Source organism: Nicotiana sylvestris, chromosome 2 (assembly GCF_000393655.2).
Source record: "Nicotiana sylvestris chromosome 2, ASM39365v2, whole genome shotgun sequence".
In the NCBI taxonomy this organism is placed as follows: domain Eukaryota; kingdom Viridiplantae; phylum Streptophyta; class Magnoliopsida; order Solanales; family Solanaceae; genus Nicotiana; species Nicotiana sylvestris.
This window is the reverse complement of record NC_091058.1, coordinates 153,194,192-153,216,334: the sequence shown is the minus strand read 5'-3', so window position 1 is coordinate 153,216,334 and position 22,143 is coordinate 153,194,192. Positions and strand designations below refer to the sequence as shown.

General features: G+C 36.7%; 1 pseudogene; it reads left to right on the top strand.

Moving 5' to 3' along the window:
* The first annotated feature begins 10,155 nt into the window (after positions 1 to 10,155).
* LOC104238029 (V-type proton ATPase 16 kDa proteolipid subunit-like) lies at positions 10,156 to 16,096 on the top strand (annotated as a pseudogene).
* The last annotated feature ends 6,047 nt before the right edge of the window (positions 16,097 to 22,143 follow it).

The window sequence follows — 22,143 nt, the reverse complement described above, 5'->3', positions numbered from 1 at the left end:
ATCCTTTTGAAGCCTCTCCAAATCACTCATTATCTGTCGGACAAACGTCATCACTGCCGCGAAGAAAGTGGTGTGAGTTATATCCTCGCATGCTTGGCATTTCACAACAATGTAGTCGACAATGGTTCTGATCCTCTCTCGGATTCTACCCTTTTCTTTAAGCAAACGCCCGACCTGTTGATTTCGGGCTTCTAACACCTGAGTGTCATGGAGATGTTGATTTTGCAACTGTTGCATTTCTTCCTCCATCTGAGCCATCAAATCATAACAGGGTTCCCTATCAGCTTTGAAATCTTTAGCCTGCTTAGCTACCTCATTCTCAAGAGTATCTACTTTTATTTTCAGGCTGGTGATTGTCCCTTCATACTTTCTCTTCATTTCTTGCACAAACTGTGTCCGACCTTTTGCATTTTCCTCCAATTGAGCCCGGACTTTCACTAGACTGGCCTCAGACTTTTCTAGGTCATCTTGATACTCAAGGGCTTTCTTTTTCAAACTGCTTATAAGTCTTTCATCTGCTCGGCTTCTTTCCGGGTTTTTAGCAGCTATTTTTATCTTCTCGATTTGAGCTTTGAGGGCTTCATTTTCCTGGGTCAGCTTCTTCTTCTCGCCTTCATCTGCGGCGGCTTGCAACCCATTCTAAAACTGAAGGTCCATGACTTGCTTTTCCAGCCTACCTATGGTGGCTTGGTACTCATTTTCTTTGGTCAACCAGTCCCATTGCACCCGTGCTCCATTGGTAAATTATTGGACATGGGGTTTCTTTGCGGGCCTTTCGGGCTCCTGATGAACTCGGTATCTTTTACCATGCCACGCAGTGTAACCAGGCTCCACCTCGCCTATGGATAGATCTCGTACTTGAGTTCTAGGCTCTAAGAATCTGCACTGATGCCAAATCCGACGTACTCTTTCTTCTGAAAAAGCAGCTTTTGGTTCCAATTCAATAACCTGTCGACTCAACTCCTCATCATGTGGGATGGTCTGGTATCGGCTAACTGACGTAGAACTCGGTGCGGGGCAAAAGGCTGGATACTCCGCAGACCCATTAATAATAGAAAGCATTCCTCAGCCGACATATAGATTACTTCACTGACCGAGAGCCAGTCGAATGTCCATTTGATCTTATTTGCAGTCAAAGATCTCAAATGAGCATGCCATGCTTCTGTACTGTCCGGGAACTCATAACCCTCTACCCGCTTTTCTTGTTTTTCAATGCACTCGAAGCCAGTCATACCACAATTCAAGTATCCAGGACGGTGGCAAAGGTGTTCCTCCATCCATAATTGTAACGGCATATTGCACCCTTCATAGAACTTTCCTCCTTCTCGACAGAGGGTCAAAACTCGGTAAATTTCTGCCAAGATCAACGGCACTATGGTCCCATTTGCCCTTTTTATCATAAAGTTGGCTATTCCCACGAGTCCCAACTTTATGTTCCCGTCTTTTCTGGGGCAAATCAAAGTACCAGGAACACCATTATAAAAGCTAATCCTCTCCGAGCTTCCCACTTGTCTTGGTTTCCCGAGTGAGTAAGATAGGTATCTGGCGTCTCGAAGCCACGGGGATTCCCGTAATGTCGGTACAAAAAGTAGAAGGTACAAAATCCTTTGGCCAAATTTCCGTCTCGGATGTCCCGACTGATGCTTAACAGGTCCAAGAATTTGTGAGGGGTTACTGTTCTCGGTGCTACCGGGTATTGATTTCTAAGATTCCCCTCGAGGCCGGCGTAGCCTGCTATCTCTTCCAGGGTAGGAGTTAACTCGAAATCAGCAAAGTGGAATACATTATGTGCTGGGTCCCAAAATGGTATCAATGACTCGATTATGTCCTTTCTCGGCTTAACCTTTAAGAGCCCGACAAGACCACCCAATGTTTTTGTCACAACTTTTCTGCTATTGTCCCCCAAATCATACCACCACATATGTAGCTCCAAAGGGATCTCTTCACGGACTGAGAAAGGTTCATTTTGACTTGTGCTCATCCTACACATTTATCAAGGTGATTTTAATTAAAAGAAAACTATGACTCATTTTGATTCAAGAAAAATGACCATTTGTTTTTCAAAATTCTCACAAAAGTATCCGGCTTTGCCAATACGGCCTTTCAGCACTTCGAAAACGAAGATTTTAAGGCTGTGTCGGCTAACCAGCCAAAACCTTTAAAAATGACTAAAGGTGGTTGTTCTTGCAAAAACAACCTTTCGGTGCCCTTTTGAGGGACATTCGGCTATTTTTTAACAAGAATGGCATCACTTTACTTATTTGCAATAAACATAAATTTTTTTGTTCTGTTAGGGCTATATTTGCAAAAGGAAGTTGGACCCGATGGGGGTTGCCTACGTATCTCACACCCTGTGAGAATTAAACTGGCGTAGTTCAGGCAAATAAAATAAAACCAACTATTTTCAAAACAAAACCGTTTTTTTCATTCTTTTTTTTATTTTTCTCAAAAAATTCGACAGAGTTTCAGTACCATTTGGACATTGGTTTTCCAAAACAGGTGATTTAACTCACTTAACCCTCACATTGCTATTCTCTTTTTTCCAACTATCTCCCATTATTCAAAAGCCGATTAGCAGGCAAATCCAAATTAAATAAATGCACAAGTAGCAAGTAAGATGCATCAGGATGGTCTTTTCATTTTGGGGTAAACTTGTCCTAGACAGACCCAACTCCTGTGTTGAGTCTCCAAAGTCAAATGCACGTGATGCAAGCAAACATTCCTACTAGGGATCCGGCATGAGGTCTTGTTATACTAGATTTAAAACCTGGGTTTATTGTTCTAGACCTAGCTTACCCGAGCGGATAACTCGAGCCTAGGGGGGGCAGCGTACCGGGAATACAGAAGCTTCACCGGCTTTGCAACTTGTCCGAACCTCGTTCTAAAATTTGGGATATGACTCTAACAGAAGAGAAGTCACACGAAGTGCACACTCCTCCATGATTTAGAAGGCTCAGAGAGAAGAAGGGCTTCGTGGCAATTTATATATAGTTCACAAAATATCAAAGCGGTAAAAGCAACACTTAGCACATTAGGCTCAAACATGTAACCAAATCAGATAATTAATAAAGCCAACTATAACAATTCATCTAAGCTCGAATTCTAAACCCTGAACCAGAGATTCTGGGTTCGATCCCCAGCAAAGTCGCCAGAGCTGTCACACCTCGTTTTTACCTACCCCCGGGAAGAGAGTATAAAGGGAGTTTTTTCCAACTTAAAATGATAATCGAAATGGGATTATTTGTTTTAAAATTCAGAGTCTCCACTTGGGATAGTTTATGATGTCCCAAGTCACCGATTCAAATCCCGAATCGAGGAAAAGATTGACTCTATTTTACATTCCGCGAACACAGAAATCTGGGTAAGGAATTCTGTTAACCCGGGAGAAGGTGTTAGGCATTTCCGAGTTCCGTGGTTCTAGCACGGTCACTCAATTATTATAATTGGCTCATTATCTGATTCTAATACATGTTTTAGCCTATGATTCAATTTTAACTTTATAAACGCTTTTATTTAAATATTCTTTAGAAAGATTCAACGTCATCTAAAACACATCTTGAACCACGTCACATAAATGCACTCGTGGTCCACGACACATTTTTTCTAACGTTATTGAGACTTGGATTTGGGTCACATAAATGCACACCCAAGTTTAGGAAGGTAATTTTAAAATAGCGCGCCCAAACAACTACGCACCTTCAAGTTTGCGAGGGCCATGGGAATTCAACTAAATGGCATGCCTCGATTTCTACAGATTAAAAAAAATAATTAAGCAAGGGCCATGCATTTTGAGATTTTATTCGGCACGGCACACCTCAATTCCAATTTTTTAAAGGAAAACTCAAACTAAACTTTGAGGGCCATAAATTATACGTTTGGCTAATATGGTCCCCCTCAACTCATCAAAGGACTAATGTGAAGATAGTACCATATAGCATCCATTCAAAATTCCTAACCACTTAAAGAGAATCTGTATTGGCCTGTTATTATTATAGCTACTCACATGAATAGTCTGAGCCCATTGTAAACTGGTGAAAGCATACAGTAAAATCATAAGAGAATCCCTCTCAGTAGCAGACCACTCTTTCATGGGAGTATCACTTTCAAACATGAAAATCACCTCTTCTATACCTTACTCTTTAGGAAAATTCAGGTCATAGAACGTATGTAATAAGCAGTGACTCAAGTTCACACAACAAAGTTAGCTCAAAGGTTGCTAGCAACTTGTGTAAGAAGCTCTCAAAACAGAATAATGCAACTCATGGAACACTAAAGACAATAAGCTAGCTATTTCATTTCTCAGAACATATGCTCACTCTTGATAGAAAAAGCATCTAAGCACAAACTGCTATATGTTTTCAAAGAACAGTAGAAAAATTCAGACACTGACGGATAGATGTACGACCCCAACAAAAAAGATATCAAATCGTCCATCATAAACTCATTTCAAAGAGTGGAAAACAAACGGACACTTTCTGAAAATTGCACTTGAATGCACCAGTTATGGAATTCCAACTAACAGAAGTAAGCTTAAACGGGCCTCTGTCTAATTTATCGATGACCAAATGAAACAGAACTCAAAGGGAGATTATAGAACATCTATCGCAGCCATGAATTAACACATTAACAACTTGCACATCCAAGACAAACAATCAGAATGGGAAGCTCTTCTCAAAGTTCATAGAAATGAGGTAGTTCAAATCTGGGCATTCCTTGTTCACCACATCCCAAAGAAACATGTGAAAGTAATCAAGCAGTTTGTAACACAAGAAACTGAGCATGATTTTTAAAGGATGAAACTAGCTAAATGTTGTTGACGATCGACGAACAAAGCAGAACAAGACACACGATCATGTTGCCAATTAACTATGATTTCTAAGCTTAAAATATGTGGCCTAAACCTTTACAATCTCAATGAAGAAAGGAAACAGAATGCCCAGAACCAGCGACAAAAAGCAGCCAATTTACCAAAGGTCGTAGTGCAGTTCTATGTGCAACAAAGATGCACAGGGAAAGCTCATCTATGAAACGATCATTCCTTAACAAAATGACTAAAAATTCTGACCAACAACACTTAACAAACCAACTGTCCCAGAAATAGGGTGATCCTAGTTTAAAGCTTCTAGTAAATGAGGAAGATTTCACAAGAACAAATCACTTAAAGTCCGGAAAACAAACATCATGAGAATAAACGTCATAGTTTTATGCTCGCTTAACATTCACAAAACTGAACACATCGTTCATCTGAAAACAAAATCTTGACTCAAAATATACTTCAACCCCATAATAACAGTTAAACATACCGAGGATACACAACAATCACTCATTCAGCTCTTATTGACTGGCCATATTCAGTACATCGAAACAGGGAGAAAGGATTTTATCAGCAAGATAACATATTAAATATCGTTCTCGAATACGAATCGAGACTAAATGATAAAACCATGCTCGACTTCTTCATGAGATTGGATCAAATAAGAGAAAACACCATTCTGGAAAACAATCACATAGCTTAAGAACACCTTAAAACAGAGATGCAAAAGAGAAAGAGATTGAACCTGAAATTTCAAACTTCTTTTAATAATTATAGACTCAACAATACACCTTTTAACTCCAAATCCTAGCGAGGTTCAGCAACAAATCAGTAGGACAACAGTAGGAAAACCAAGTCGACAAACTTGAGCTTCAATTCATTTTTCAACTCTTAGGAACTCAAATCAGGATTGAGAAATTTTTTAGAAAAATATGTATGCTTCTTTGAATTTTTTTTTAGAAAAGAAAAAAAAATCTGAGAAGAGAGATTATAAGCTCAAAAACCCTCCAATTTCTTTTTCCTCTCTGATTTTTTTTACCCAGAATCCTCCCCTCAAAATCGGATGAGGTTCTTTTTTTAAAACGAACCCCTGATGAATAGGGGGCTCGGATTGAGTGAAATCAATCCAATGCCTCACACTTATCCAGCAAATCGTTCTCAGAACCTTCCAATCGTGAGATGTATCTCAAATTCGAGCGAGTGAGAGGAGAGGAGAATCTTTGGCATCAGAAACCGTTAGAAACGGCAAAAGGAGAGAAGGAGGAACGCGTGGTTATGGGTTTGGAATCACTCGCCATGGATTTGGGCTGAAATGGGGCTGGATTCGATTTAGAGAAGAGGAACAGTGTTCCCGTCTCTGTGCTTGGGATTTAGAGCTTTGTGAGTCTGTATATTTGGGGAGTGGGTCGGGTTTAGGGGGCGGGTCGTGGGCTGTTTTGGACGGGTTTGAGCAGATTTTAGGAGAAAGGTGTTTGGGCCTGGGGGTTTTAGGTCTCTGCTCCTCTTGTTTCAAAATCTTTTTCTCTTTTTCAATTTCAAGTTTTTTTCTTTTCTTTTCAAAATTAAAATTAAAAATAAAACCTAAATTAAATTCCAAACCAAATTATCCCACCAAATTAGATTATTTACTCAAAAATAATATTCACAACAACTAAATAATTACCAAATTAAAGTAAACTACGAGATTCGAAGCTAAGTGCAAAAATGGGTTATTTTTTGTAATTTTCTATTTTGTAAACAACTAAATTACTAATTAACACAAAAATACAAAATTAGATCCTAAATGCAAATGTCATGTTTTTTTTTTTGTATTTTCATGAATTAAACAAAATTAAACATGCACAGACAAATGCAAACAAAAACTACAAAAATCTAAGAATTTGCAAATAATGGGAAAAACTCATTTTTGTTTTGAATTTATGGGAGTAATTCATATAGGCAAAAATCACATGCTCATAGTTACCACTGATCAGTTGGGCAGTCATGTATCATAAGATATGGATAATAGTCTCAAAGAGAAGCATTGTATATATATGAGTATGATAAGTATGTATATACGATGGCACTTCAGAGATCCAGTTTGATTCTTATATCTCTTTAATTAATGTTGACTTATTGTTATGTTATGTTTCTGCCTTACATACTCAGTACATTATTTGTACTGACGTCCTTTTTTTGGGGACGTTGCATTCATGCCTGCAAGTATAGATAATCAGTTAGACGAGCCCTCATAGTAGACGAGATTGGCATTCAACGAAGGATCGGTAAGACTCCACCTTATTCGGAGTGCAGTCGAGTCTATGAGTCCTCGTGCCAGAGTTTTACTACAGACTTATGGGTAGGCCGGTACCCTGTCCCATTTGTTGTCAAATAATCTTAGAGGCTTTGTAGACAGAGGTTCATTTTGTACAGTATGTCAGGTGCCTTGACGACCCATATATATTCACTTGTTTAGAAAAATGGTTCATTGATACAGTATTTTCCCACTTATAGTTATACATTACGAGTTGTGGCCATGTTTCCCCATGATAGTTACAAAGAAAAAAAATGAGTTACAAAGTGGTTCGCTCGGGCCAGTACGGCACCGGGTGCAACCCACGCTTCCCCAGATTTGGGGCGTGACACCTTAAACCAAAGCCATTACAACACTCTGTGCAATCAACTCGTCGATAGCAGACTCCCCCCACTTGGCTCAAAGCCATGGAATAAAATATTTGATAACTTACAATAACCGTACCCCATTACTGCCATAATACCGCAGTTAGATTCAACTAAATCCTTCATAAGCTTATGTAACACAAACCATCTAATACCTCAAATCATCTGCAAATCTCGCTCCACCGTTGTAACAGTCAAGCCAATAAGTGATCCAAACTCAGTTGCATCACATATAATTCACTGGTAAAAGGGAACTCTCTACAAAACAACATAGGGATCACACAACCTCAGGACCCCTGCAGGAGGTAACCCGCCTGCTTTGCTTCAAACTAACATCTCTATATACCCTTCCATAGTTACAACTACTATGCAATCACTAAATCTTCCTAATTCTGAACTCATCAACAAGACATGAGAATCTAATTTTTTCCACAACTAAGCAGCATAAAAGTCCTTAAATACACTCATGACTCGAGACTATATGTCATATCAAGACAGAAATCAGGCACCCAATGGTCCTTTTACATCTCAAGCAAACTCTTCTCAACACCTTCGAACCATCCGAACACATCCCGTAATCATATCATACTCGTCATATAACCATCCAACCACTCATCGAGCCACAAATTCCACTAATGGGGACACTACCGGACTCATAAGTCCAAAAGCACGTGCTTACACAATCAAAATCATCGTGCTCAAGCTACCGTCAAAAACCCGACCTCAATTCCTCTAGACAGGCCCTTCATCAGTACATAGAAATTACATCTCGCACCTAATCCATGGAATCACAAGCCGTCGATGCAGGGCTGATACCGAGTGCTCGCATGTGCACACAAATGCGTGGAAGTAACTCAAAAAGCTATGTTTCAAGCTGAATCAATTTCGTGCGATGAGGAACGAAAGATGGAAAATTATCCTATGGACGCCATCATCAACCTGTTGTGATAATATACTTGGGTTCTAGCAAAGTATACTGGAACTCCAACCTCCAGTATAATATACTGGAATTCTAGTACACTTTGTTGGAACTCAGTATATTATACTGGAGTATTTTCTGGATTTTGAATAGTATTTTCATTCAGATTTATCTTTACATGAAAAGTGGCTAAATTTCGATGACTTTTGAAACTGTGGCTATTTTTGAATGACCACTTGTAAATCTGGCTATTTTGAATTTCTACCTCAAATTTCAGACGTCATTTTGGCAGTTCAAATCCTGGAAGCCCAATATGGATTAGCTTCCAACGTGAAAATAGCATGGGCTAACCATTTTTCATACTGGTAATCGAAAAATGGCCAGCGTTTGCAAAGGCATTGAAAAATAATATGTTGGATTTTGGAGCTCATGCGTATAAACTTCCAGCATATTATGTTAGAACTCAAACACATTATGAAATTCCAACATATTATGCTAGAATCTCATATATAAAAAATTCAAACTCCATCATATTATGCTGGAATTTTTCCAGTTCCAGATTCTTAAGGGAGTTTTTCCCCCTAGATATTTACATAAAAAAAGTGGCTAAATTTTGATTTCAATTACCAGTAGTTAGTTAGGCTATTTCTTATTTTCTCGTTTCCAACTGATCATGCCCATGAATAGTAAGCCCATTTTATCCAAAATTTAATGTTGGATTTAAAAACAAAAGAATACAAAATAAAAAAATAAAAAGAACGTGGAATTGATAGTTCCCAATAGTATGTATGTTGTTATTTTGGAATCGGTTAAGGGTCTGATTTACCCCTCTACTATCATAAATAGGTCTTATTTATCCCTCGTTTAAGTGTTCTATCAAAAATATCCCTACTGTTATATAGTAGGTTCATATTTATCCCTTACACGTTAAAAATACCCTCCCATCTTTTAAAATCCATGTGGCATTCCCTTATTGGACCAACTGACCCGCCCTATTTTTTTTAATTCAAACCCACCCCGATCCCAGCAACAAAACTACAGCCTTATACATTTTGAACTTTTTAGTGGGAATGTAACTTACTCTGCATAAGAGACCCACGACTTCTGTTCTTTGCTAAACCAGAGCTCTGAGCAAAAAAAGTGAGCATTAATTTTCAACTTATGGGGAAAACAAAGAAAAACATGTTTAGGTTCTGCTTTAATTGCGACTTTCTTGCATTTTTGTCTGTGTGGAATATAAGCACTGCTATCAGCCTAAAAGAATAAGGCATATGCACTAGTTCTCTTGTCTTTGGAGATGGGGAAATTTTCGCTCGTTGGCCAAGGAAAAAGGATATTAGAACACTCTGTAAACTAATATGTGGATTTAGCTATATAGAAAAGGGAAAAGATGTAGAGTAGGATGGTAGCTACTCTGTTGCAGGGATCGGGGCGGGTTTGAATTAAAAAAAATGGGGCGGGTCAGTTGGTCCAATAAGGGAATGCCACGTGAATTTTAAAAGATGGGAGGGTGTTTTTAACGTGTAAGGGGTAAATATGAACCTAATGTATAACTATAGGGATATTTTTGATAGAAAACTTAAATGATGGGTAAATAAGGCCTATTTATAATAGTAGAGGGATAAATCAGACCCTTAACCTTCTGGAATTGATAGTGCACAGAGAAAGATGTCGTGACTCAAAAACTCATCGCCGATCTGAAGAAGTTGCCGGCGAAGTTCCTCAACTCTCATAGCATATCATTTATTCAACTCCGTCGGAGAAAATGTCGTCAACTTTTAGCGGCGATGAAAGTACTCCGTTCTTCACTTTCCTCGGTGCCGCAGCTGTGCTCATTTTCTCCTATAAGCTTAACACATACAACTTGTATTCTCTTTCCAGATAATTAAGGATTCAATTTTCAGTTTATTTGAAAAAATAGATAACGTTGACTCTGTTAGTACATACATGAGGAATAATGGAATTCGAATTCGATATATAGGTATGGGAGCAGCTTATGGGTCAGCAAAGAGCGGGGTGGGAGTGGCATCTATGGTAGTAATGAGGTCTGAGCTTGTGATGAAGTCAATTATGCCGGTAGTTATGGCTGTAGTGTTAGGTATATATTGATACAAACATTCCAGTTGCTGCCAGCTAGGACGCCAACTAGGATGCCACTTAGGCTTAATTTTGAATTTCAGTTGTTGTTTTTAAATTTCTGTTGGCGGAAAAAGTAGTTAAGAGTTCAAATTTCAGTTTATGCTTTTTAGCCTTCAATTTCTTAGATAAATAGACCAATTGTAATAGAAAACCATTATTATGAATGATAAAGTGAAAATCTGATCCTATCTCCCTCTCTCTCTCTCTCTTTGTTTCTTCTCCTTCTTCTCTCTTCCTTCTTTTTACTTTTCTTCCAAATTCACTGTTACATTGCCTTCAATACTATCAATTGGTATCAGAGCTCGTAGATAATGGGACCTCGAAGAGCTATTGATGTGGTGACTAGAGCTTAACCAGCTAATTTACAAGAGCAATCCGAGGATTTAGCAGCACAACAGCTAGATCTCAGAGAGAAATTAGCTCAGAAACACCAGGAATTACGAGACGATATGGATAGGCGACATGCTGAGTTACTTCAGATGGTAAGTTCTCTCAAAAATTCCTTTGATGGCTGGCAATTGAATCAACAGTCGAAAGACAGTGCATCTACTTCGAATGGTAGGGATAAGGTGCTCCAATCAGGGCAGGGCATCCTAGGTCTCTACCCTTACTATGCTAATTCCAATCGAAATCATAATCTACTTTTTCCTCGTTTCAATGGTGAAAATTTGAAAAACTAGTTGTATAGGATCGAGCAATACTATTCTGTTGATAAGACTCCTCTTAATCAAAGAGTGAGCTTAGTAGCAATTAATTTAGATGATGACACTTTGGAATGGCATCAATCTTATATGAAGTGTCATGATTCACTTGACTTGCCTAACTAGGATGAATACCTAGCTGTTTTGGTTGAAACATTTAGTGTGGAGTTTTTTGATCCAATGTTAGAACTCAAACAGTTGAGACAAACTGGGTCGGTGAGGGAATTTCAATTTGTTTTTGCTAGGTTGTTAGCTCAGTGTGATTTATCTGTTAGCCAAGCTATATACTTGAGGAGGAGCTGGTGAATCCTATGAAAATGCATGAGCCTCAAACCATATCTAAAGCATATAGATTAGCTAGATTGGCAGAAGCAACATTAGTTGCTAATGCTAGAGCTCAAAGGTCCAACTTTGGGGGTCAATCCTCTTTTACTATGAGTAAGCCTCGCTATGAATCTGTTCAGGCTAAATTGTCTCCCACCAATGTTGTGCCTACTCCAAAACTATCCCTATCTGCTCCTAGAGTTACAGTTGCTTCCAGGACTAGGAGGACCATTTCCCCTACTGAAATGCAGGCTAAGAGAGCATAAGGTTTGTGCTACTTTTGTGATGACAAATACACTCCTGGGAATAAGTGCAACCTCCCTAAGCAATTATTTGTGTTGGATTTGGAGTATGGAGAGAAGAAAGGTTCAGAAGAAATAGTGCAAAAGACAGATAGTGAAACCACTACTGAGGAGTGGTCTGTGACTGAAGGAGATGCTCCTATGATCTTCTTGTGTGCATTGAATGGTATTCAAGGGGTACAAACTATTCATGTGACTAGCTACAACAACAAGAGACCATTGCAAATTCTATTAGATGAAGAAAGTACTCACAATTTCATAGACTATGAGACTACTAAAAGGTTAGGTTGCCAAATTGCTCCCACTAAAGTTGGTTATATCAGCCTTGGTAATAACTCTATGGAGGCCACCTCTGGAGTGGTGAGGAACTTACAGTGGTTGATGCAGGGTACTGCTTATACTTCTGACCTTATTGTGTTTCCAGTAGGCAAATATGAGCTAGTATTGGGAGCATTATGGATGAAACCCTTGGGCCCAGTTACCATGGATTACACAGCCTTGACTATGTCATTCACTTATCAAGGCAAGTTTCATCTTCTTAAAAGGGTCTCTGATGAGTGTAAGTTCTCAAGTACTAAAGCTGTTAACAAAATGAAAGGAAATGATGTCCAACTCTTCATGTTGCAAGTGTTAGCTCATCAGCCTATTCTATAGTCAAATGACCAGTTTTATGCATTGCACCTTCCTCAGGATTCTCAAACTCCTACTATCATTAAGGAACTCTTATGCCAGTATCATGAGGTTTTTACAGATCCCACCACCTTACCCCTCCAAGAGGTGCTTTTGATCACAACATACCATTCTAACCTGGGACTAAACCAATCAACATATGACCTTATAGATAATCTTCTATGAAAAAGGATATTATTGAGCAGTTGGTTAAGGATATATTGTAGCAGGGTGTGATTCAGTATAGCAATAGCCCTTCTACATCACATGTGGTGTTAGTAGGGAAGAAGGATGGTTCTTAGAGGCTATGTGTGGACTACATGGAGTTGAATCAATGTACTGTCAAGGATAAATTCCACATTCCCATCATAGATGACTTATTGGATGAATTAGTTGGGCCAGTGACCTTTTCAAAAATTGACATTCGATCAGGTTATCATCAAATAAGAATGGTGACAGCTGACATTCCTAAAACAACCTTTAAGACTCATCTGGGACATTATAAATATTTGGCTATGCCCTTTGGCTTAACCAATGCTCCTTCTACTTTTCAGTGCCTTATGAACTATCTATTTCAACACTTTATAAGGAAACTTGTCTTGGTTTTCTTTGTGATATCCTTATCTATAGAAGGAATTTGCATGACCATGTATTACATTTGCAGCAGGTGTTTGAGGTTATGGTGTATAACAGTTTGCAAGCTAAGCAATCTAAATGTATTTTTGGTGTTACAAAGGTGGAGTACTTAGGTCACTTCATTTCTAATGAAGGAGTGTCTACAGATCCTAAGAAAATAGTAGTTGTTCAACATTGGCCCACCCCGCCACTGTTAAACAATGGAGGGGTTTCCTAGGTCTGGCTGGTTATTACAGGAAATTTATCAAGGGCTATGGTCTTATGAGTCGACCTTTCACTAAATTACTCAGAAAGAATAATTTCAAATGGTCTGATAGTGTTGCTCAAGCTTTTTCTGCACTTAAGCTAGCTTTAGCAACTGCCACAGTTCTACCCTTACCAGATTATTCTGCTCCTTTTGCGGTAAAAACTTATGCCAGTGGAACAGGTATTGGAGTTGTCCTAATGCAGCATGATCATCCTATTGCCTTTATCAATAAAGGTTTGGCTCCTAGGAACCTTGCTTTTTCAGTTTATGAAAGAGAACTCCTTGCACTAGTCTTTGTTGTCACCAAATGGCCTCACTATTTACTTGGTCAGCACTTCATTGTTAGGACTGGCCAAAAGGCCTTGAAGTATTTGTTGGAACAAAAGTTGCACACTGATTCACAATTGATATGGTTAGCTAAGTTGCTTCTTTTTGACTTTGAGATACAGTACAAAAAAGGCAAGAAAAATGTGGCTGCAGATTCAATTTCTAGAGGTGATGGTGCTGAACTCATGTCCTTAATGGTCTCTTCTGTTCAAGCTTAGCTTTGGTAGGCTATCATATCCAATTGAACTTCTGATCCTGAGCTGATTTCCCTTATTGCTTCCCTACAACATTCTCCCTAGAAGCACTACACTTGGATCAATAACCAACTAAGGAGGAAAGGCAAGTTGGTTATAGGACATGATGTTGGCTTGAGGCATAGAATCATCACCCTTTGGCACTCCACTCTTTCATGTGGACATTCTGGGATTGATGCCACCACAAGGAAAGTTATGGCCAACTTCTACTGGAAAGGTATTAGGCAGGATATATTGGATTTCATTCACAAATGTGTTGTTTGCCGAAGAAACAAAATATGACACTTCTGCATATCCTGGTCTTCTTCGACCTTTACCTATCCCTTCACTAGCTTGGACTGATATTAACATGGATTTCATAGAGGGGTTGCCCAAGTCTAAAGGGAAAACTGTTATTTGGGTCATTATAGACAGACTCACTAAATATGGTCATTTCATTGCCCTTTCTCATCCCTATACTGCCCAATCTCTTGCTCAGGTTTTCTTGGATACTATATTCAAACTCCATGGTTTTCCTGCCTTCATTACTAGTGATAGAGACCCCATATTTATCAGTTCTTTTTTGGAATGAGTTCATGTTTATTCAAGGGATCACACTGCAGACTTCAACTGCCTACCATCCTCAAACAGATGATCAGAGTGAAGCCCTTAACAGATGCTTAGAAACTTGTTTACGGTGCTTTTGCTCTGATTCTCCTACTGATTGGGTTGCTTTTCTATCCATAGCAGAATGGTGGTACAATTCTACACCTCATTCTGCTATTCTTTTTTTTCCCTCCTTCATTCTGCTATTCATACTTCTCCTTTCGAACTCTTATATGGTTATCCTCCCCCTCTACACCTCCCTTATCTTCTTGGAGATTCTTCTGCTGATGATGTTGAGGATATTATGCTGGTTAGAGAATTTAAATTGCAACTGGCTAAGTTCCACCTTTGTCGTGCATAGCAACGCATGCAAGCTCAGGCTAATAGCTACAGATCTGATAAGGAGTTTCAAGTTGGAGATTGGGTCTTTGTCAAACTTCAGCCTTACAGACAATCTACTCTTTCCATTTCTCCTTACCATAAACTTACCTCTAAGTATTTTTGACCTTATCCTATTGTGGAAAGGATAGAAGCTATGGCTTACAAACTATTGCTTCCTCCTGAGGTTTAAATTCATCCTACCTTCCACATTTCTCAACTTAAGTTTTGCTTTGAGCTTCCTACTGAAATTGTTCATCCTCCAATTCAGAACTTAACCAGTTCATTGTGCCCACAACCTGAGGTTGTATTGAGCAGACGCCTAATTAAGAAAGGTAATAAAGTTGTGGCCCAATGCTTAATCAAATGGAAAGATTTGGATGCATCCCAAGCTACTTGGGAGCTTGCTTCTGATTTGCGCACCAGATTTCCTGCCTTCACCCTTGAGGACAAGGGTGTTGCTCATCGGGGTGGGTATTGATACAAACATTCCAGCTGCTGCCAGCTAGGACACCAACTAGGATGCCACTTAGGCTTTGTTTTGAATTTCAGTTGTTGTTTTCAAATTTGTGTTGGCGGGAAAAAAAGTTAAGAGTTCAAATTTCAGTTTGTACTTTTTAGCCTTCAATTTCTTAGATAAAAAAACCAATTGTAATAGAAAACCATTATTATTAATGATAAAGTGAAAATCGTCCCATCTCCCTCTCTCTCTTTGTTTCTTCTCCTTCTTCTCTCTTCCTTCTTATTACTTTTCTTCCATATTCGTTGTTACATTTCCTTCGATACCAGAAATTGGTATCATATATGGTTTGATTATTGCAGTGCAGGGATCATCAGCACTGGAATTAACCCTAAGACCAAATCGTATTACCTTTTTGATGGGCATGCACCTTTCTTCTGGTCTGGCTTGTGGTCTCGCGGGGCTTTCCGCTGGAATGGCTATTGAAATTGTTGGTGATGCTGGTGTTAGGTACTTTCTCAACATTTTCAGTTATTTGATAGAGAACATAGTAGTAAAAATTCCTCCACTGCACATTACCCAATAACAACACCTCAATTCCAAGCTAGTTGGGGCCTCTTATGCACATATAAGCCGCTAGGAATTTTCAATAGTATCCTAATATATTGCATCTTTTCTAGGTGATTTCTTCGCCTAATTATTTTCTCTAATTTAACCTCAAGTGTGGATTTCATTATTAATTTTACGAGATCTTAGAAGTTTGAAACTGAAGCTGATGCATTATTTTTCTGAATGATGCTACTATTTGCATTTTCCTGAACATCATTTATCTATTGGTGACTCCATACATGGCAGAGCAGTAATTCCTAGGCACCAATCAGTATTGCAGGCTATCATTTTAATATAGCAAGCTATCATTTTTTTTATCAGTAGTATTGCAAGCTACCGTCTTCAGTTGAAAATATCTGTGGAGGTGAAAATTAATATTAACCACTACAGTTTTAATAGCTTTTTAAGAAAAATTATGTCTGATTCTGCTTCACTGTGCAGTTTTTCAGAAAACCACATATATATGTAATTCAAAAAATGCACATAAACACCATATTCTTGTTTCATGAAAAACTTAGTTATCTAATTAGATGTGAGTGAGCTCTGATACCAATTGATGGATTATTATATGCAGCGGAAGCAATCCCAGTATCAAAATCACATGTAATTTAGACAACTAGCATAAACGGGATTTCACGGGTTACCTCTTGAAGCGTGAACATATCTCTTCTACCACGTGAGCCTTCAGTTCCATAACTTCTCAATGGAATCTCCATCACCCGCACAATCGTGATCCTCGAACGTTCCACGATCTTCTACTGTGTTACCCAAATAATACCCGAAAATAGCAATTTCGTGTGGGCGAAATTTCTAGGAAAACTTGGCTGAAAAGTTCAGCCATCATCTACTCATCCCTCTAGGTGGAAAACCTCATGTATTTATAGCACAAGTTTTAAGGGTTAAGACCCTTTTCCAAAACCTGTTAGGTTTTCTTTTCCACCAGAAAAAGGATTCCTTTATTTCCTATTATTTAGGCACAATAGGGACCACAGAATTTAATTTAAAAGGCTTCTAATTATGGAATTAATTTATAATTTTCGAAATTAATATCCACCATAATTAATTACGAATTATTCCACTAAAAATTCGTAATTACACTCCTTATTCAATTTCGAAATTCATCCATTAAATCTTATTTAACTCCCCATGTTAAGATTCAGATACGAATCAATTAAATTAAATTACTGACGATTTAATTTATTGATTATTTCCTTTAGACTTTCGCTTAACTTATTTCATGTGTCGGATACAAAATCCACCGGCCGGGTTTACACATGAAAACTTATAAGCTTTCATAAAGGTATATCATCAATCTCTAAACCGAGACATGGATTCCATCAACTAACTATTACTTCGCCAATGTATATTATTATTATCCAATTTACCAGGCATATTGACCCACGAAAGAATCTCGCCTTTTAATAAATCAAAACAATAATAATATACACAGCTAATAATAATTATATCAAGATTAAGAGTATAAGTACATTTAATGGCTAGAGAGTTTATTTTATTAAGTCAGTATAAAATACTTATCTCTACCTGGTCCGTTCAATACATACAAAATGTACTAGCACAAGAAGTTGGAATTAAACCATTCCCATAATCAAGATTAATTATATTTAATCTTGTGCTACAATCATTCCTGATGGTTTGTCCAATTCCATCATTAGATTGTGAACTCAAACTTTATACTTATAAGAACCGATGATTTAATCTTCCGTGTATAAGCTAAACTCTATACACTAAATCATCTACTATATAAGCAAAGGACACAGACTATTATATGATCTATTTAAAACTTTATTAAAACTGAATAAACAATTATTTCATAATAAATACTATATCTAAACCAAACTCATGGTTAATAGTATATATCCCAACAATCTCCCACTTAGACTTTTAACCATGATAATTATTAGAATATACTATATCCAAATGCATGGTTAATAGTATATGCCCCAACAATCTCCCACTTAGACTCATAACCATGCATCTACAACTTTCTCAGGCATTCTTTTACATGACTATTAAAAGTCTTCACCAAATAAGGTTTTGTTAAAGAATCTTGCCAAGTTATATCTGATGCAATATTTGTCCAGTAGTACTTTGTCGTAATTATCTAGTTTGGTATTAAACTCTTCAGAGATCCTGTTACCGAAACTATCCCAAGAATGAACACCGAACTATAATTTTCTTTAGCTTTCTCCCACTAAGACGAAGTACCACTAATATTACCTTCGTTACCTCACGACATTGAAATATTAGTGACTTCTTACTATAGTGTTCAATGTTCAAACATCACTCTCACTCGATAAAGGCATATTATGTCTATTAACGTTCTCCCACTACTTAAATGCAATGGAACGTCAATTCTGACGTGTGGGTTTTGATGTTCTTGAAAATCTAGTTATTTCTTTGCCCAGTTCCTGTAAAAATAGTTTACTTCTAGGAACATGTTTTATTAAACAGTCCTTATCTAGAAAAATGCATTTGTTTTAACAATTGCCTTATTTTCTTTAGGACAATAAAATAAAGCTTCATTCGTTTTCTTGGATATTCGATAAACATGCACCTATCCATCCTTAGTTCCAACTTACATATCTGCTTTCCCTTTCAGCACATATGCGGGATAATCCTATATCTGAACATGCCACAGACCAAGCTTACATTCAGTCCACAGTTCTATAGATGTCCCAGGTACTAGCTTAGAAGGAACTAAATTCAGAATGTAATTTGAAGTTTCCAGGAAATATTCCAAAAATAAATAAGGCAAATCTGAATAACACGTCATTAGTCTATCCATATCCAAAAAAGACTTATTTCTTCTTTCTACTACACGACTCTATTATGGAGTTTATGGTGTAGTCAATTGAGATGTAATCCCTATTCTGATATGTAACTAAAAAACTCTTTAGAGAGATGCTCGCCACTACAATCAAATTGTAGTAACTTAATATATTTCTTTGGTGCTTCTCTATTTCAAGTCTTAAAAACCTTGAATTACTTAATTCATTAAGACTTACAGTGCATCAAATAAATATATTAATATTTTGAGTAATCATTTATGAACGTCATAAAATACTCAAAATCTATCTCTTACGAGTATGTTCATTTAACCATACAAATCAGAAAGGATTCATTCTAGCTTATCACTAGTTTTATTTCCTTTTAAAGGGAAACATCTTTTAGTCAAATTTCCTTCCAAACAGGATCCACAAGTTGGTAGTGCCTCTACTTTCAATGAACCTTAAGGTCCATACTTGACCAACTTGAAATCCTATCCAGATTAATATGACTTAGATAAAAGTGCACAGATAAGTTTTACTCAATTTTGAAGAACATATTCTCTTATGAGGTAGACTAATATTGTTCTGTTCAGGAGAGACATCAATATATAATAACAACGTCATGCATTCATGTACCACAAGAGATAAAGTGTTTATTAAATAAAACAAATATCCATCTCTTATTTTGCCCAGAAACCGGAATTAAATTCCTTCTAACAAAAGTACATATATTGCATCCTTAAAATTAATGCCTTATCACTAAAAGAAAATTTTAACAAGTAATACGACAAATTGCATAAAATCATTGTGGAGTTGAGATAAAAATATTAAATAGATCATAATAAGTCAAAACACTGAATAGTAAAATTCAGACTGCATTCAATATTTATATACATACATGCATCTGGAATAATAAATTTCGATGGGAAAAGAATTATTCATGCAAAGTATATTATATAATGCAAGAATTATACAATCCAAAAATAAATAGAACCAACTCAGATGGAGAGCATACTATTATTTTCAGTCAATTGTATATAACTTTTTAATACAAAAATTTTAAAACACACTACACATATATGTCATGCATCTTGAATAGCAATTTCGATGGGAAAGAACTACTCATGCAACATACATATGCAATGCCAGATTATTCACTCCAATAATTAAACAGACCCAATTCAGATGGAGAGTATACTGTTAATTTAAGTCAAGTGAACATCATTTTTAATAGCTCTAGTTTCATTGATCCAACATGTATACTCAGATGGAGAGTAAGTACACGATATCAATTACTAGTATTTCACCTAGTGAGCTTACAATAAATTTATCCGATATGGAGGAAGACCTAAAGTCAACGCATAAATTTATTACTCACTTGAAATTAATAGTGGAAGACCATAGAAATATATTTCTATCACCACTTAATCATGATTGTATTGTAGTTACAAAATTGATTCAACCCTTTAAGCTCAGATGGAGAGTTAATACTGGTTATCAATAACTAGTAACTATAGCCAGTGAGTTCATAATAAATTTATCCGATATGGAGGAAGACCTAATGTCAACGCATAAATTTATTATCTCACTATAAATAAAAAAAATGAAGACCATAGGGGTTTATTCCCATCACCACTTTATCACAACCACGAACTTTTCTCTGAGAATTAAGTTCCATATTAAAAAGAAATGCTCAATACCCATTTAAATAGTCTTAAAATACTAAAATTAATATTTCACACTGTATAGTGGTGATTATTGTTGACTGGACTATTTCTGATAAATCTACCAAATTTCATATCAATCAAAAATTGCGACCAAATTTGAAAAATTATCATTTTAAACATTTTTTTAAGAATTTAAAATATGACCTACATTTTTTTTTTATCATATACCAATTCATGTCAAATCAACATGTGTTATCATGTTCCAGATTAGACATATAAAATGATAGAAAGAATGACTTTTCGTATGTAAATCATATTTTAATCCGTCAAACCTCCAAAAAACTCACCTAAACGATCCCAAATCGTCAAAATACGATGTGATTCACTGCATAGCAGTGAGTTCTTCTTAAATGATTGTTTCCAATGATCCTACCGAATTTCAGGTCATTCGGAGATCGTGAAATTCATGATCGCCAAAAACTAGACCAAATTCGAATAAATTATTTTTTTTGGCGTAGTCAGGATTAAATCCATGTGATTTGCATTCTTGCTATATATCATATCAAGTTAAATCATCATGTTTCAGATTTAACACAAATATAGCCGATATATAAAGAATAATTTTTCATATTTATAACAAATTCAATTTAATAAACTGCTTGAAAACCCATCTAAACGACCTCAAAATGCCAAAAAACAACATGATTCACTGCATAGCAAGGAGTTTTTTTTTCACTAGATCGTTTTCGATGAACCCACCAAGTTTCAGGTTAATCGGAGTCCGTCAAATTCATGACCACTAGCCTGTAACCAAACTCGGAGAATAACCGTTTTAAGTAGTTTCATGAATTAAAATAAATATGATATTGATTTTCATTCTCCTTATAATTACACTATGAGCTCAAGGCATATATTATTTTCTTCCTATTTCTAGGATATATAATATCTCCTTTTGCAATAAATTATCCTTTTATTAAATACATAAGAACCTGAGATATTATATTTTCTCTCGTTCAGTGAAAACCCCAATATCTCTTCTCATGGGTGGAGTTAGTTTCACTAGTACCCAAAGATAAATACTCTTTTTCTAGTTATGAACCTCCACCATTAATGTAGATTTCTCAAGGATAATTTTCACATGGTATATTAAACATATTTCAATGACTCAAATAAATAGACCATTTTGTGGATCCTACTTATTAATCATAATGCTCAATCCATGAATAGATATAATTTCACATGTACAAATTTACTAAGAATTTTTCATGAGTTCAAATAAACAAACCACTTCAGTGGTAACTATTTATTACTCATAAAATTCTCAATTTACAAGTGAATATATATTTAGCTCATAAAATTATTTTATGGTAGACCATAGCTTAAAAGTCATACCAACATTATAAAACTCATACAACATACCGTCATATTTCACTTAATTAGAACCTCCAATCAGAGAACAAAATTCTTCATCGAAAATCCAAACTAGTAATCACGTAGGGCATGAAAATATAAACTTAAATTTGAGAAATTTTTTATGCACAAACATGCCAAACGCTCCAATCATTAGTCATCCAGGATATCAAATAGAGAATTTTACTTTCTTACAAAATAATTATATCATTACACAATATGAATTATACCTTGTAAGACCTAGTCAATAAAATCT